The sequence below is a fragment of the Pseudorca crassidens genome, chromosome 14, assembly GCF_039906515.1.
Source record: "Pseudorca crassidens isolate mPseCra1 chromosome 14, mPseCra1.hap1, whole genome shotgun sequence".
Taxonomy (NCBI): domain Eukaryota; kingdom Metazoa; phylum Chordata; class Mammalia; order Artiodactyla; family Delphinidae; genus Pseudorca; species Pseudorca crassidens.
This window is the reverse complement of record NC_090309.1, coordinates 33739206-33752246: the sequence shown is the minus strand read 5'-3', so window position 1 is coordinate 33752246 and position 13041 is coordinate 33739206. Positions and strand designations below refer to the sequence as shown.

The 13041-nt window shown below is 46.5% G+C and overlaps 1 long non-coding RNA gene across 1 annotated transcript; it reads right to left on the bottom strand.

Annotated features, from left to right (window-relative positions):
* Positions 1 to 366: 366 nt before the first annotated feature.
* Positions 367 to 12364, bottom strand: LOC137206162 (uncharacterized). Its single transcript, XR_010934490.1, has 2 exons — positions 10499 to 12364; positions 367 to 9773 (listed from the first exon to the last, which is right to left on the bottom strand). It is a non-coding gene; the product is annotated as an uncharacterized lncRNA (long non-coding RNA).
* Positions 12365 to 13041: the final 677 nt, after the last annotated feature.

Below are 13041 nucleotides of genomic sequence, written 5' to 3'. Positions count from 1 at the left end.
GGCTGGATCTTGTCTTTCTGGTGGGCAGGGCCACGTCCAGTGGTGTGTTTTGGGGTGTCTGTGAACTTAGTATGATTTTAGGCAGCCTGTCTGCTAATGGGTGGGGTTGTGTTCCTGTCTTGCTAGTTTCTTGGCATGGGGTGTCCAGCACTGGAGCTTGCTGGCCGTTGGGTAGAGCTAGGTCTTAGTGCTGAGATGGAGATCTCTGGGAGAGCCTTTGCAGTTTGATATTACATGGGGCCGGGAGGTCTCTGGTGGTCTAATGTGCTGAACTCAGCTCTCCCACTTCAGAGGCTCAGGCCTGACACCAGGCCGGAGCACCAAGACCCTGTCAGCCAGACAGCTCAGAAGAAAATGGAGAAAAAAAGAAAGGAAAAAAAAATTTTTTTAATTATTAAAATAAAATAATAATAAAAAGAAGAGAGCAACCAAACTAATAAACAAATCCACTAGTGATAACAAGTGCTAAAATCTATACTAAGATAAACATAAAATTCAGAAATAAATCAGTCACAGACAGCAAACCCCAAGTCTACAGTTGCTCCCAAAGTCCACCGCTTCAATATTGGGATGATTCGTTGTCTATTCAGGTATTCCACAGATGCAGGGTACATCAAGTTGATTGCGGGGATTTAATCCACTGCTTCTGAGGCTGCTGGGAGAAATATCCCTTTCTCTTCTGTGTTCGCACAGCTCCCGGGTTCAGCTTTGGATTGGGCCCCGCCTCTGCGTGTAGGTCGCAGGAGGGCGTCTGTTCTTCGCTCAGACAGGACGGGGTTAAAGGAGCCGCTGACTCGGGAACTCTGGCTCACTCAGGCCGGGGGAGGGAGGGGCACGGAGTGCGGAGCGGGCCTTAGGCGGCAGAGGCCGACGTGTCGTTGCACCAGCCTGAGGCGCGCTGTGCGTTCTCCCGGGGAAGTTGTCCCTGGATCCCGGGACCCTGGCAGTGGCGGGCTGCACAGGCTCCCCGGAAGGGGAGGTGTGGATAGTGACCTGTGCTCGCACACAGGCTTCTTGGTGGCGGCAGCAGCAGCCTTAGCGTCTCATGCCCGTCTCTGGGGTCCGCGCTTTTAGCCGCGGCTCGCGCCCGTCTCTGGAGCTCCTTTAAGCAGCGCTCTTAATCCCCTCTCCTCGCGCACCAGGAAACAAAGAGGCAAGAAAAAGTCTCTTGCCTCTTTGGCAGCTCCAGACTTTTCCCGGACTCCCTCCCGGCCAGCCGTGGCGCACTAGCCCCCTGCAGGCTGTGTTCACGCCGCCAACCCCAGTCCTCTCCCGGCGCTCCGACCGAAGCCCAAGCCTCAGCTCCCAGCCCCGCCCGCCCCGGCGGCTGAGCAGACAAGCCTCTCGGCCTGGTGAGTGCCGGTCGGCCCTGATCCTCTGTGCGGGAATCTCTCCGCTTTGCTCTCCGCTTTGCCCTCCGCACCCCTGTTGCTGTGCTCTCCTCCGCGTCTCTGAAGCTCCCCCCTCTGCCACCCGCAGTCTCCCCCCGCGAAGAGGCTGCCTAGTGTGTGGAAACCTTTCCTCCTTCACAGCTCCCTCCCGCTGGTGCAGGTCCCGTCCCTATCCTTTTGTCTCTGTTTATTCTTTTTTCTTTTGCCCTACCCAGGTACGTGGGGAGTTTCTTGCCTTTTGGGAGGTCTGAGGTCTTCTGCCAGCGTTCAGTAGTTGTTCCACATGTAGATGTATTTATGATGTGTTTGTGGGGAGGAAGGTAATCTCCGCGTCCTACTCCTCCGCCATCTTGAAGGTCCTCTCTCCCAGCAAATGTTTTTAAAGAGAACAGGCATGCTCTTCATGCCCTTCCTTCCACCGTGACCTGGAGTGTGCATATCTGGAGCCCTAGCAATTCTTAGATCATAAGAACAAGGGCCCTAACTGAGATCTCAGAGGATGCACGGACCGGCAGGAAGCAGGTCCCTGACAAATTTGTGTTAAACCTGCTCTGGATACCTGCTTCCTGACTTCTTTTACATAAAAACAAATAAAACCATGTATGTTTAAGTCACTATGACTTTGGATTCTCTGCCAGGTGTGGCTAAATTTTGTCCTAAGTGACATAATCATTGCATCTTGTTTCCTTGTGTGTTTGGTAATTTCTTATTTTGATCTTTTTTTGGTTTTACATAATCTGTGGGAATCCTGAAAGCCTGAATTAATGACAGCTTCCTCCAAAAAGGATTTGCATTTACTTTTTCCTGGAGTCATGTGTCCTACCAACAGGGATTGGCTTTAAACTTCTTAATGAGGGCATGGGCCCTGGCAGCAGGCTCAGGGCTTAGCTTCCAATCCCTACGTTTGGGGCTGACACTGGCATTGATCCTCCAAGCCTTGCAGTTTGCTTCCCTCTCTTGATTCTAGTTTTAGCTCATTATGCATGTATGTGTATGTTCTATTATTTTGTTTTGTTGTCATTGGAAATTTCCCGCTGTTTCTTGTGAGAGTTCAATGTATTACAAAGCATGTTTCATCTGGATCTAATGCCATTGTAGCAGAATATTACATCAGGGCATCATTCTGCCAGCAGCATCCCAGTTTCACCCTTAAGATGTGCTGCAAAGGCTTCACATCTGCTTGGCCCACCCAACATTTGGGTGCAAATTTGGTCCAAGCAGAACTCTTCTGGAAGCTAGGTTAGTACCACTTTCTCTGACCACAGACTTGACTCTTTTATTTGTATCAGGAGTTCAGCTCAGTCATTAATTATGTTTTTTAGCATTTCTGACAGCTCTTTCAAATTACACAGGCTCATTTCTCTGTCTGCTAAGACTCTGATACATCTCCAGGAACATGTATAATAAAATGTTACTAATGGGATCATATACTTATTACAATATGTATAATATCCTGCGGCTTGCTTCTTGGTTTAAGAACATATCCTAGTCCATCTCAATACTTACAGTCGCCTCATGCTTCTTTCATAGATGCAATACTATTCCATCATATTACCACAGTGTTTGAACAATTGGATAATTGATGGACATTTAGGTTGTTTCCAATTTTCTGATATTATAAATAGTGCTGTGCTGTAATAAACGTGTGTGTGTGCGTACGTATGTGAGAGTCATCTGTAGAAAGGATTTCTAAGAATAAAATTTTTGTTTCAAAGAGTATGAATATTTCACATTTTGAGGGATGTCACCAATTTGTCTCCCTCCAAAACTGTGTTAATGTAATGGTGCTTGTGACAGAAACTACTAATGCCAATGCAGTGTCCATTTCCCCCTAATTCCTTAGTAAGAGATTCCCTTTTTCGTTTCAGAGTGGTGTTTTGCCTAACTAAAAGCTGCATTTCACAGCCGCACTTTCGTTTAAGTGTGACCACGTGACTACCTTCTGGCCACGGAACTGTGAGTGCAAGTGTTTGTGTGGAACATTCTGGAATACTGCTTACTGGAAGTAATGCCACTCTTGGCCCTTCTGCCTTTATTCCTCCTTCCAACATGCATGGTGGTTGGATGGCTAGCATCCCCCTAGCCATCTTGGACCATGAAGTGATGAGAATAGAAACCATGCACTAGGCATTGTGGAGAAGAAAGAAAGGAGGCAGAATCATGGAGCACCACCCTACAACCCTAGACTGCCTACATCTTGACTTCCATTGTATTGAGAATAAACCCAGGATTTCGTGGTCTTTGTTACGTGCAACTGAATGCAATTCCTAGATGACACCTTTCCTTCCAAACATTTAACCAACAGGCCAGTCTTTACTGAGTACTTGCTATGACGAGCCCAGTCATGTGCTGTGGATTACTATCACAGTGCCCTTGCCCATCCCCAAATTGGGCTGTCATTCTTGGAGGGGTAAGTGCCACCAGGTGTGTGGCCTTGTACATTGACTCCCCATCCTTTCTCCCTCAAAGGTGATCTCAATCCACAGGACTAACTGAGCAAACTTGACATTCTCATCTTTGGCTCAGATCACCTAAGGAAATCAGTCTATGGACGTGCACACACAGACACATACACAGACACACACACACACACACACACACCAGTGCATACAGAAAACCAAACAGCTTCTCGCAGGATCCACAAAACTTATCTTCCAGTCTCAGGAGTTTTCCAGAATAACCCTTCAGCACTCTTTAAGACAGGGGTCCCCAAGCCCCAGTACCGGTCCGCGGCCTGTTAGGAACAGGGCCGCACAGCAGGAGGTGAGTGGCGGGCGAGCGAAGCTTCATCTGCCGCTCCCCCATCGCTTGCGTTACCGTCTGAACAAACCCTACCCTCCCACCACACACCCCAGCCCAGTCCGTGGAAAGATTGTCTTCCACGAAACTGGTCCCTGGTGCCAAAAAATGTCGGGGACCGCTGCTTTAAGAGACGTCCTGCCTGATGACTAATGTGACACGTCTACGGAATAAAAATGTGCAGAGTTAATAATTCAAAACTACTATTGCATCAATGCAATTCTTGTTGGTTTGTCAATATGAACTTTTTCAATTAGACAGTTTTATTGCAGTGATGAATATCAACAGCACAATTAAGAGACTACTGTCCTAACTTAAGGTTGGCTTTGCCTAACAATCCGTATTTGCTATTGAATAAATGTGGTGTCTGTGGCCTTCCAAAGACTGAGGGGCCTTTATCAGCAGCTGAGCCTCTCCTGTCCCTGGTGAGGATCTGGCAGGAGTGACCTTGCCGCCAGGATCCTTCCTGACCGTTGTAGTGGCCCATCACCTCCCCTCCCTCCCCGGGGTCTTCTCTACTCTACGTCAGGAGCCCCACCCTGCTGGCGACAGGTGTCACAGAGAGCGCCTGACAAGTAAGCTCTGAGTCCCAAACCAAATCTCACTTTTCCTGGTAAATAAAGACAGCAAATAAAATTCCTTTTCAATCTCCATGGGGTCCTATAGAACTTGTCAAATGGGAATCATGTGTGGCAAAAGCTCAGTCAAACCAAGGGGATCTCTGTTCTGAGTAATCATTCATCGCCACCTGAGTCATTTTGCCTGTTTGTAGGGGAAGGAACAGAAGTCTGGGGACTGAAGCTCACTGGCCTGGCTGGGCCTGGGCTCTCCTGAGCTAATCGGGATGGTCAGAGAGAAGGAGTGCTTCCATCTCATGACCCAGGCTGATAAAAGAAATGAGCACATGCTGAGGTCTGGTGAAGTCATTCTGGCTTAGCCATGAGTTAACTTGAATTTTATGTCAACAAAAACAGCCCGTTTGGGGTCCGTCAAGCATACGGTGTACATGTACTTTAATTATTAAAGAAAAGGGCACATTGACCAGAAGTAAAGATGGTCCATGTTAAAAATAAAGATTAAATGCCTCCCTTCTGGGACACCAATGCTGGTACTCCTTCCGTGATAAGACTTCCTTTCCAGGTGCCAAGGCCATATGGACCCACTGTGTACGTGCTGATATGGTTTTTTTGTTGTTGTTGTTCTGTTTTGTTCTGTCTTTTTGAAACCTTGAAGGAATATATCCCTGACTTGTTCAATGTTCTTTGTTCTGACAACATAGAAAACTGTGCTGGAAACCATGCCTCTCCAGAGGACTTCCTCAGTCATCTGAGAGTTTGTCTCCCAGGCTATTGTCCTCCATTGGCTCAAATAAAACTTTCTATTCCGATTATAGATTGTTTATTGATTATTTTCATCAACAAGGCCCAATCATAGGCCCACAGATTCTAAGCAACGTGAAGTTTGGGGTGGTTCCCACAGCAAAGTCAGGCTGCACCCGCAGAGAAGCAGGCCTGCAGCTGGGTGGCCGGGACCGCAGATGTGTGTAGAAGGCTGGGTCACAGTATGCCCTGTGGACCCCGAGCTCCGGCATCAGACCTGGGGGCGGCAGCCTTACAGAGACTGCTTAACCAGCTTCCACAAGCTGTATGGTCACATCCCTGAAACAAGCCCTAGTGACTTCGCTTCTCTGATTGAACACCAACTGATACCCACCCCCAATCCCCCTAATAGAGTCCTCTTTAATATAAGTTATCTAGAGTCTATTTCTGTTGCTTGCAGCCCCCAAATCCCAAACCATACACATTGCATAATGCATGTGAAAATGTTTTCAAATTATAAAGCACTACATACATGCATGTTCCTGTTCCTTTTGCTAGTATAGACTGTGCTAGAAAGATGAAAACTCTAGGGTCAGATGGACAGATGCACATCTGAACTCTGCCAGGTAATACTTGGATGACTTTGGATGAAGATACTTACTCTTTCTGAGCCTGAGTTCCCCTTTGTAAGATGTGGGTGAAAGTCAGTAGTTAGCACGAGTATCCACGCATACAAGAAATTCCCAAGCTGTCTCTGGCTTAAAAAAGAAACAAGTTCATTTGTCTTCAGGCAGCAGTGAAAGTAAACAGGCTGGGGCAGGCCGTCGGCAGAGGGGGGGCTCCCCGGCCATCAGGCCCCAGGCTCCCCACATTCTAGGCTGTACCGTCTTCCTCAGGGTGCCCCCCTCCCCATGGTAGCCACATCTGCCTGAAAGGGAGGCCGACAAGTGTAATCTTCATTATGTGTTGTAATAAAGACTGGGCTCCTGTTATTGAGGAAGGGGGAAATCGTGGGCACCGGCTGTCGTTAGGTGCGGTGGAAACCGGTGCCAGTGTACCCGTGAGGGGTAGTTTTCCTTCTCCCCTCCTGCCCTTACAGTGCTCCCTGCTCCCTTATGCTCCCACCAGAATCCCTCCCAAAGTCTCCCTTCACTCTGATAACAGTTTTGTTTTTTTTTTTTTTTGGCGGTACATGGGCCTCTCGCTGTTGTGGCCTCTCCCGTTGCGGAGCACAGGCTCCAGACGCGCAGGCTCAGTGGCCATGGCTCACGGGCCCAGCCGCTCCGCTGCATGTGGGATCTTCCCGGACCAGGGCCCGAACCCATGTCCCCTGCATTGGCAGGCGGACTCTCAACCACTGCACCACCAGGGAAGCCCTGATAACACTTTTTAACAGGACTTATATCCTTAAGTTAAAGTGGCAAAATTGATGGGAAAAAAAAAAAGCACCAACAGCTTCCACCAATGTATCAAAGAGGTGAGGTTCAGAGTTTGGGTTCTAGAGATGGACAAACCATGTTTCCACTTCCTGCTTCCTGGCCGTGGGGCTTTGGGCAAACCTCCTAGCCTCTTGAAGACTGTCCCTCAATTGCCAATGTCCACAACGACAGTGCTGACCTCAGAGTTCTGTGGTGAGGACTGAAGAATCTAATGCAGAAGGGGAGACACTTAGTATAGTGCACAGTAAATATCACCTGCTATGATTGTCAATATTACTATCTTTATATATGTTATCTCGGTCAAGTCTCTCTAGAAGCAAGCTAATGGTTTTCCCTCCTCGTTCACCCTTTACGGGCTTCTTCAGTTTCAGTAGCCTGAACAGTGAGAAAGAGAATGAGGCTTCTGACGTTTCTCCTAAGAAGCTTTACTGAGCAGATCTGGGAAATCCAGAGCAAGCCTGATGGCCCTTTGCAGATGAGTAGGGACTGTGGCCGCGAGCACTCCCGAGACTTCTGGGTAGTCCTCTTAGCCTGTGACCACCCCCCCCACAGGAGCTCAGCACCCCCTGGGCGGGTGTTAACATTTCCCCCCATCTATTGTTCCCGAGTCCATCGTTCAGAGCCATTGTTCTGTGGCTGTGAGGACCAGGCCAGCTCCACTCTTACTGCAGGCACAGGCTTCCTCGAGTGTGAATGTTATCTGTCACCAGATAACGGATGTGCTCAGCCCAGGTCAAACACTTGCTTATCTGCAGGCTGCTGAGCGCCAAGTCTCTGCTTCTGTTCCTCCAGGTCGTTTATTTGCTACCCTTATCGCCTCTGACCATGGTGTGGTTTGCACACCGGATCTCAGATTCTGGTTTGTGGCCTGAGAGGTGCCCTGCTTCTAGGGAACTGGAGTGTGGAGCGGCCTCCTCGGGCAGCGCAGGGAGAAGAGCCCTGGGCCAGGGGTCAGGACACGCAGCACCCAGTCTGTCTCTAAATGATCGGATTGGGCTCAGCGGTCTCTGATGCTTCTTCCAGAGCCAATATCCTGATTTACTACAAAAGGCCCAGCGTGAGCATTCTTAGGGCCTGTGGATGAGGAGTGTCGCCTGCCGTATCAGTAAACAACGGATGTTGCAGCCATCAAGCCCTCAGCCACCGCAGCTGCCCAGACTGTGCACTCTGAGGGGATTCAGGATGGAGAAGGGCAGAATACAGGCCCTAGATACTTAAGGTGCATGTCAAAGGAATGAGTTCAATGAGCCCAGACTCTTGCACCTTCCCATACAAAAAAAAAGTGCTAACTTCATTAATTTGAGATGTCTGGTTTTCTTGAATTAACAGTAGCCTTTTTTTTTTTTTTTTTTTTGCGGTACGCGGGCCTCTCACTGTTGTGGCCTCTCCCGTTGTGGAGCACAGGCTCCGGATGCGCAGGCTCAGCGGCCATGGCTCACGGGCCCAGCCGCTCTGCGGCATGTGGGATCTTCCCGGACCGGGGCACGAACCCGTGTCCCCTGCATCGGCAGGCGGACTCTCAACCACTGCGCCACCAGGGAAGCCCAACAGTAGCCTTTTGATGCTCCAACAACTGGTCTTTGTTGCAGAACTCCTGTGTATCCTGGCTACTCCCTTACCTCTTGGGGCAGAGTCCCTCAGAGCACGTGAGAGGCTGCCTCGTGGGCTTGAGTCCTCAGAAAGTCCGCCAAATAAAACATCATTCTCAAATTTTAGGTGGTGGGCTTTCTTTCAGTTAACAGGCCAAAGAAGAAACGTTGAAGAAGATTTAAAATGAGGAGCAGGAAGTGGGAGTGTCTTCAGCCTCCTAGTGAGGGAAAACCGTGAGTTCCTCTTGACCGCACTGTGGATTTGATGTTGCTTGTTTTAGCTTGTGTGGTCCACGGCGCCGAAAGTGGGCAGGTGGAGGCCTCCCGCTCATCGACTTGTTCATTCAGAAATAGCTTGCAGGGAAATTCCCTGGCGGTCCAGTGGTTAGGATTTGGCGCTTTCACTGCCGTGAGCCCGGGTTCAATCCCTGGCTGAGGAACTAAGATCCCGTAAGCCACAAGATGCGGCAAAAAAAAAGAAAAGAAAGAAATAGCTTGTAAAAACAATGACTATATCCCATGCAGATCCCAAACAAGGTGGGGGAAAATTCTAGAACGATTGCAGGAAGTTAAGTAATGGCATAAAGAACTCCTTACTTTAAGAAATACTTCACGTTACAAACAACTTACAGAATGAACTGGTGGGGGAGGTGGAGGCATATACTATTAATTTACTTTATAAGATGATTCCTCACTTTATAAAAAGCCAGATGTCTCCTCTTGGAAGTCAGCTCTCATGGTGCACTAAAAGTACGGTTGACACTATAATAAAGCTAATTAGACAACTTTTGAGTAATAAACCCATTGTGTAAAACAAACATAGCCATGTTATGCAGTGTTATATACGAAGTGTTTTGGGGTTTTTTGTAATAAACACACTCACATTTGGGGGATAAATTTCTGTTAAGATAATATCTTTCTCAAGGTCCAATGTGACTTGTGTGCCTACTGTGAATTGAACAGTGAAGATTTTTCAGGTGCACGTGAAGGCAAAATCCATTTTCTTCTGTGATGAAAGGTCTGCAGTGCCCACCTTTTTCCACAAGGCGGAAGCGTGCCACAGGGTAGGTAGTTACAGCAAAGGCCTGGGGTTGGGAATGCATAGCCTTGGGCGAGAGTGCCTCCTTCCCCGGGGAAGACAATTCACTAAAAGTTGAGCAGAGGCATATCTGATGGTGCCTTGGCAAACCGAAAGCCCAAAGTACAATATTTGCCAGGAAACTTTTGGCTGTTCTCCTGCAGAGAAAGGATGAAATCATTTTGTGTGATGGGCATTCCTTAGACAGAAACAAATTATTTTTCCTATGTAAATACAAAATTTGTCCACCTAAGTCATCAACAAATGTGATTTTAGGTAGATACCAATACACACTGAATCATAAACATATTGTTTTCCCTTCAAGTTTCTTCTGTGAATTTATAGAAATGCATGAGTTAAAATAATTCATTCATGTTCTAGTGCTTGTGTCTTTGGACAAGCCCTGGATGGAAAGAGCGCTTAAGACTTGAAGTAAATTGTTAGTAAAAATAAATTCCCAAGAAAAGAAATTTAGGGTAGAAAATTAGAGTTTGGCTCTTTGGTTTTTTTTAGGGAGAATTTCCATTTCATATTTTTGTACTGGGCTGTACTTCCATTGAATGTATGTAAAGGATAATAAAATGATTCAACAGGTCAGGAAAACAAGTGATTCTACTGTATCTTGTCTATACCAGCTGAAGGAGAAACCAAAGGGCCTATTAGGTGCCAAGACCCAGATCTGGCCTAAAGCAACATGAATTGATCACTCCATAGTTTTCACTTCATGGGAGAACTTAGCCGGGGGGACTTTATGCTTGACTATGTGGCAGAATCCACTTATGTCTCCTAATGCCCATTTCCCTGTCTTCCTCGGTACCAGAGCTCCCAGCTGTCAGCTGAGTATATCACTGCAGAGAATAAAGTCTATGTTTCTCAGACTTACTCTGTAGGTGTAACCAAGCTGTGGCCAGTGGGATGAAAGCAGAAGTGGTTCTTTAAAGTGGCAGGGCATTACTTTCCTGATGGTTGAAATGTGGATGTGATGGTTGGAGCCGGAGCAGCCACACTGGGTGTTGAGGAGAAAGGTGGATCATGAGGAGGGTGGAAAAACAAGAAGGAGAAACCCAGGTCTCTCATCATTATGGAGCCATCATAGCAGCCTGGACTGCCTACCTAGATTTTTATAAAAAAGAAAAATACAAATATTTTGTGTTCTTAGTTACCTGTAGCTGAACCTCTACATCAATAGAGGTATTTTGAGAAAACAGGTCAGAGGTAAGATGGAATTTTTACTCATTTTGTCATTATCTCATAATTTTTATCACCAATCAACGCTTAATTGAACATTGTGTGAAGGACAACGCTGGGTGACCTGGTGTTATCCTTAAGGATGGAGGTGGATCAGGACACCATAAGCAAAGGTCAGTTGCTAAAAAAAAATCCGTCAAGAAAATTGCTCCAGCACTACTGTATAAATGCCGCTATATGTGGTCACAGCCATAGCTGTGTTTTCCCTGGGAGCAGAGGTTGTGTTTATCCTGACTTTCTCTTTGTGATTTAAGAACACAAAGTCAAAAGCCTGTTCCTCCCTTCAAGGCTGATGTTTGATGCAAAACATGCAAAACCCATGCATACTGCATTAATAGCTGTGGCATTGTGAGGCCAAGATGCATCTGCTCCCTCTGTGCTGCTCTGATTAAGAACCCTTTTCTGATTCTAGGTTGAGGACGGGCAGGTTATTTTCCCTCTAGATCCCTAAACAGTGTCACAGATTCTAAATAAATGAGTTCTCGTGCTGTCCCTTGTCCACGCTAGCCCCACAGGGAAGATGGAGTGGGGAGTCCACGGGCCAAAGGATTTCTCACCACTCCAGGGGTGTGAGGTCAAGTGGGGCAGGGGACATCTTCTAGCAGCCTTGAGTCCTTAGCAGGCTGGGTGAGGGACAGGACTTCTGTCAGCAAGTCCCAACAGATCTGAGAGCGGCATGTGCCCAATGCCCAGGCGCTCTGAGGAGCAGGGTCAGGCCCTTATAGGGACTTATTATACGACTTAGAGGGCCTGCTGGGTCCAGCCTAGCTCTAAGGGAGAGTTCCGTGCAAACAGGGGTCTGGCAGCCTCATCTCATCCAGAGTAACACGGTGGGGCTGCACAACACGATGACATTCCAGGAGGAGGCTTCCTGGGCAGAAAGCAGCAACCAGTCCCTTTTAGACAGAGCTAAAAGCCAATGGCCCACTTATTTTCCAAACTAGCCATAGCATCTGAATGCAGATGGTGGTATTATACTCACGTTGCACCAGCCAGCTTTATAAAATCCAAAGGCTACATGCTTCACCTACGTCAGGGGACAATCTGGTGACCAAAGGAGAAACATTTTTCCATGAAGCAGTCCTTGCCTGGAAGGGCCTAGGCCCCATGGTGAGAATTATTCCTGGGGTTCCTTACCAAAACATTCCATAATTTACCACCCCACCTAGCAAAGTGCCACATGTTAACACAAAAGAAGAGTGGAGACAAACTTGCAGTAAGAATGTGCCCGATGTCCAAGGGACTCCCTGAAGACAACAGAGAAGCATGTTTTAAAGAAGTGTTCCATCACCAACAATCTGACAATATTATAAGAAAAAACACAAACATTAATGACTCAATTCAAAAATTTCTTCCTCTGAGTAGGAAGAAATTTGAGGAATACCATATGCAATTTATTTTGTATATATTTTCCTTTTAAAGGACGTACAATATAATGAAAAACACCTACATCTAAGTAAGTTTAAAAGAACATTCAATGAATATTAAAGAAATAAGAAGAAATAAGCGATAAGAATAAGCGATAAAGAAATAAGCGATAAGAAAGCATTGTATCAGTTTCATTGGCAGTATTTTTCTCAGTGGTATAAGATAACCTCACAATCAATGACATCTTAGATTTAATGAAATTCAAGTGTTTATTGTTTTTGACTTAAGCTTCTCTACTTATATCACCAACTATAAGTGTTCTAAAAGAATTTCACAAATTTTTCATTTTTTCTTTGAAAATTAAAAACAAAACCCATCAGGGATAGGCTTTTTTAAAGTTCAATTTAATTTTTACTTTCATAATTATGTCCATAGTATTGCTCTATAAACACTTTGGGAATTTCTTTTGAAGTTTAATTTTCTGAATTTAATATTCCAAACAAGTGACTTTCCAAGAACCCCCGAAATCACATGAATTTTATGAATGTTTTAGGTGATTCTCTCTTGAAAGGGGGGCGGTGCTTAATTAAAGGGTGATGAATTCAATTCCTCTGAGCTTAGCTACAGACATGGTGGGCACTGGAGAAACAAAGTGACTTAAGAGGTACCTATTAAGCATTTATAAAGCAAAAAAAGGGACTGTGTTGGCTTTATTACTCCTGTTAAAAGAATCAAAACTTCTAGGGCTTCCCTGGTGGCGCAGTGGTTAAGAATCCACCTGCCAATGCAGGGGACACAGGTTTAATCCCT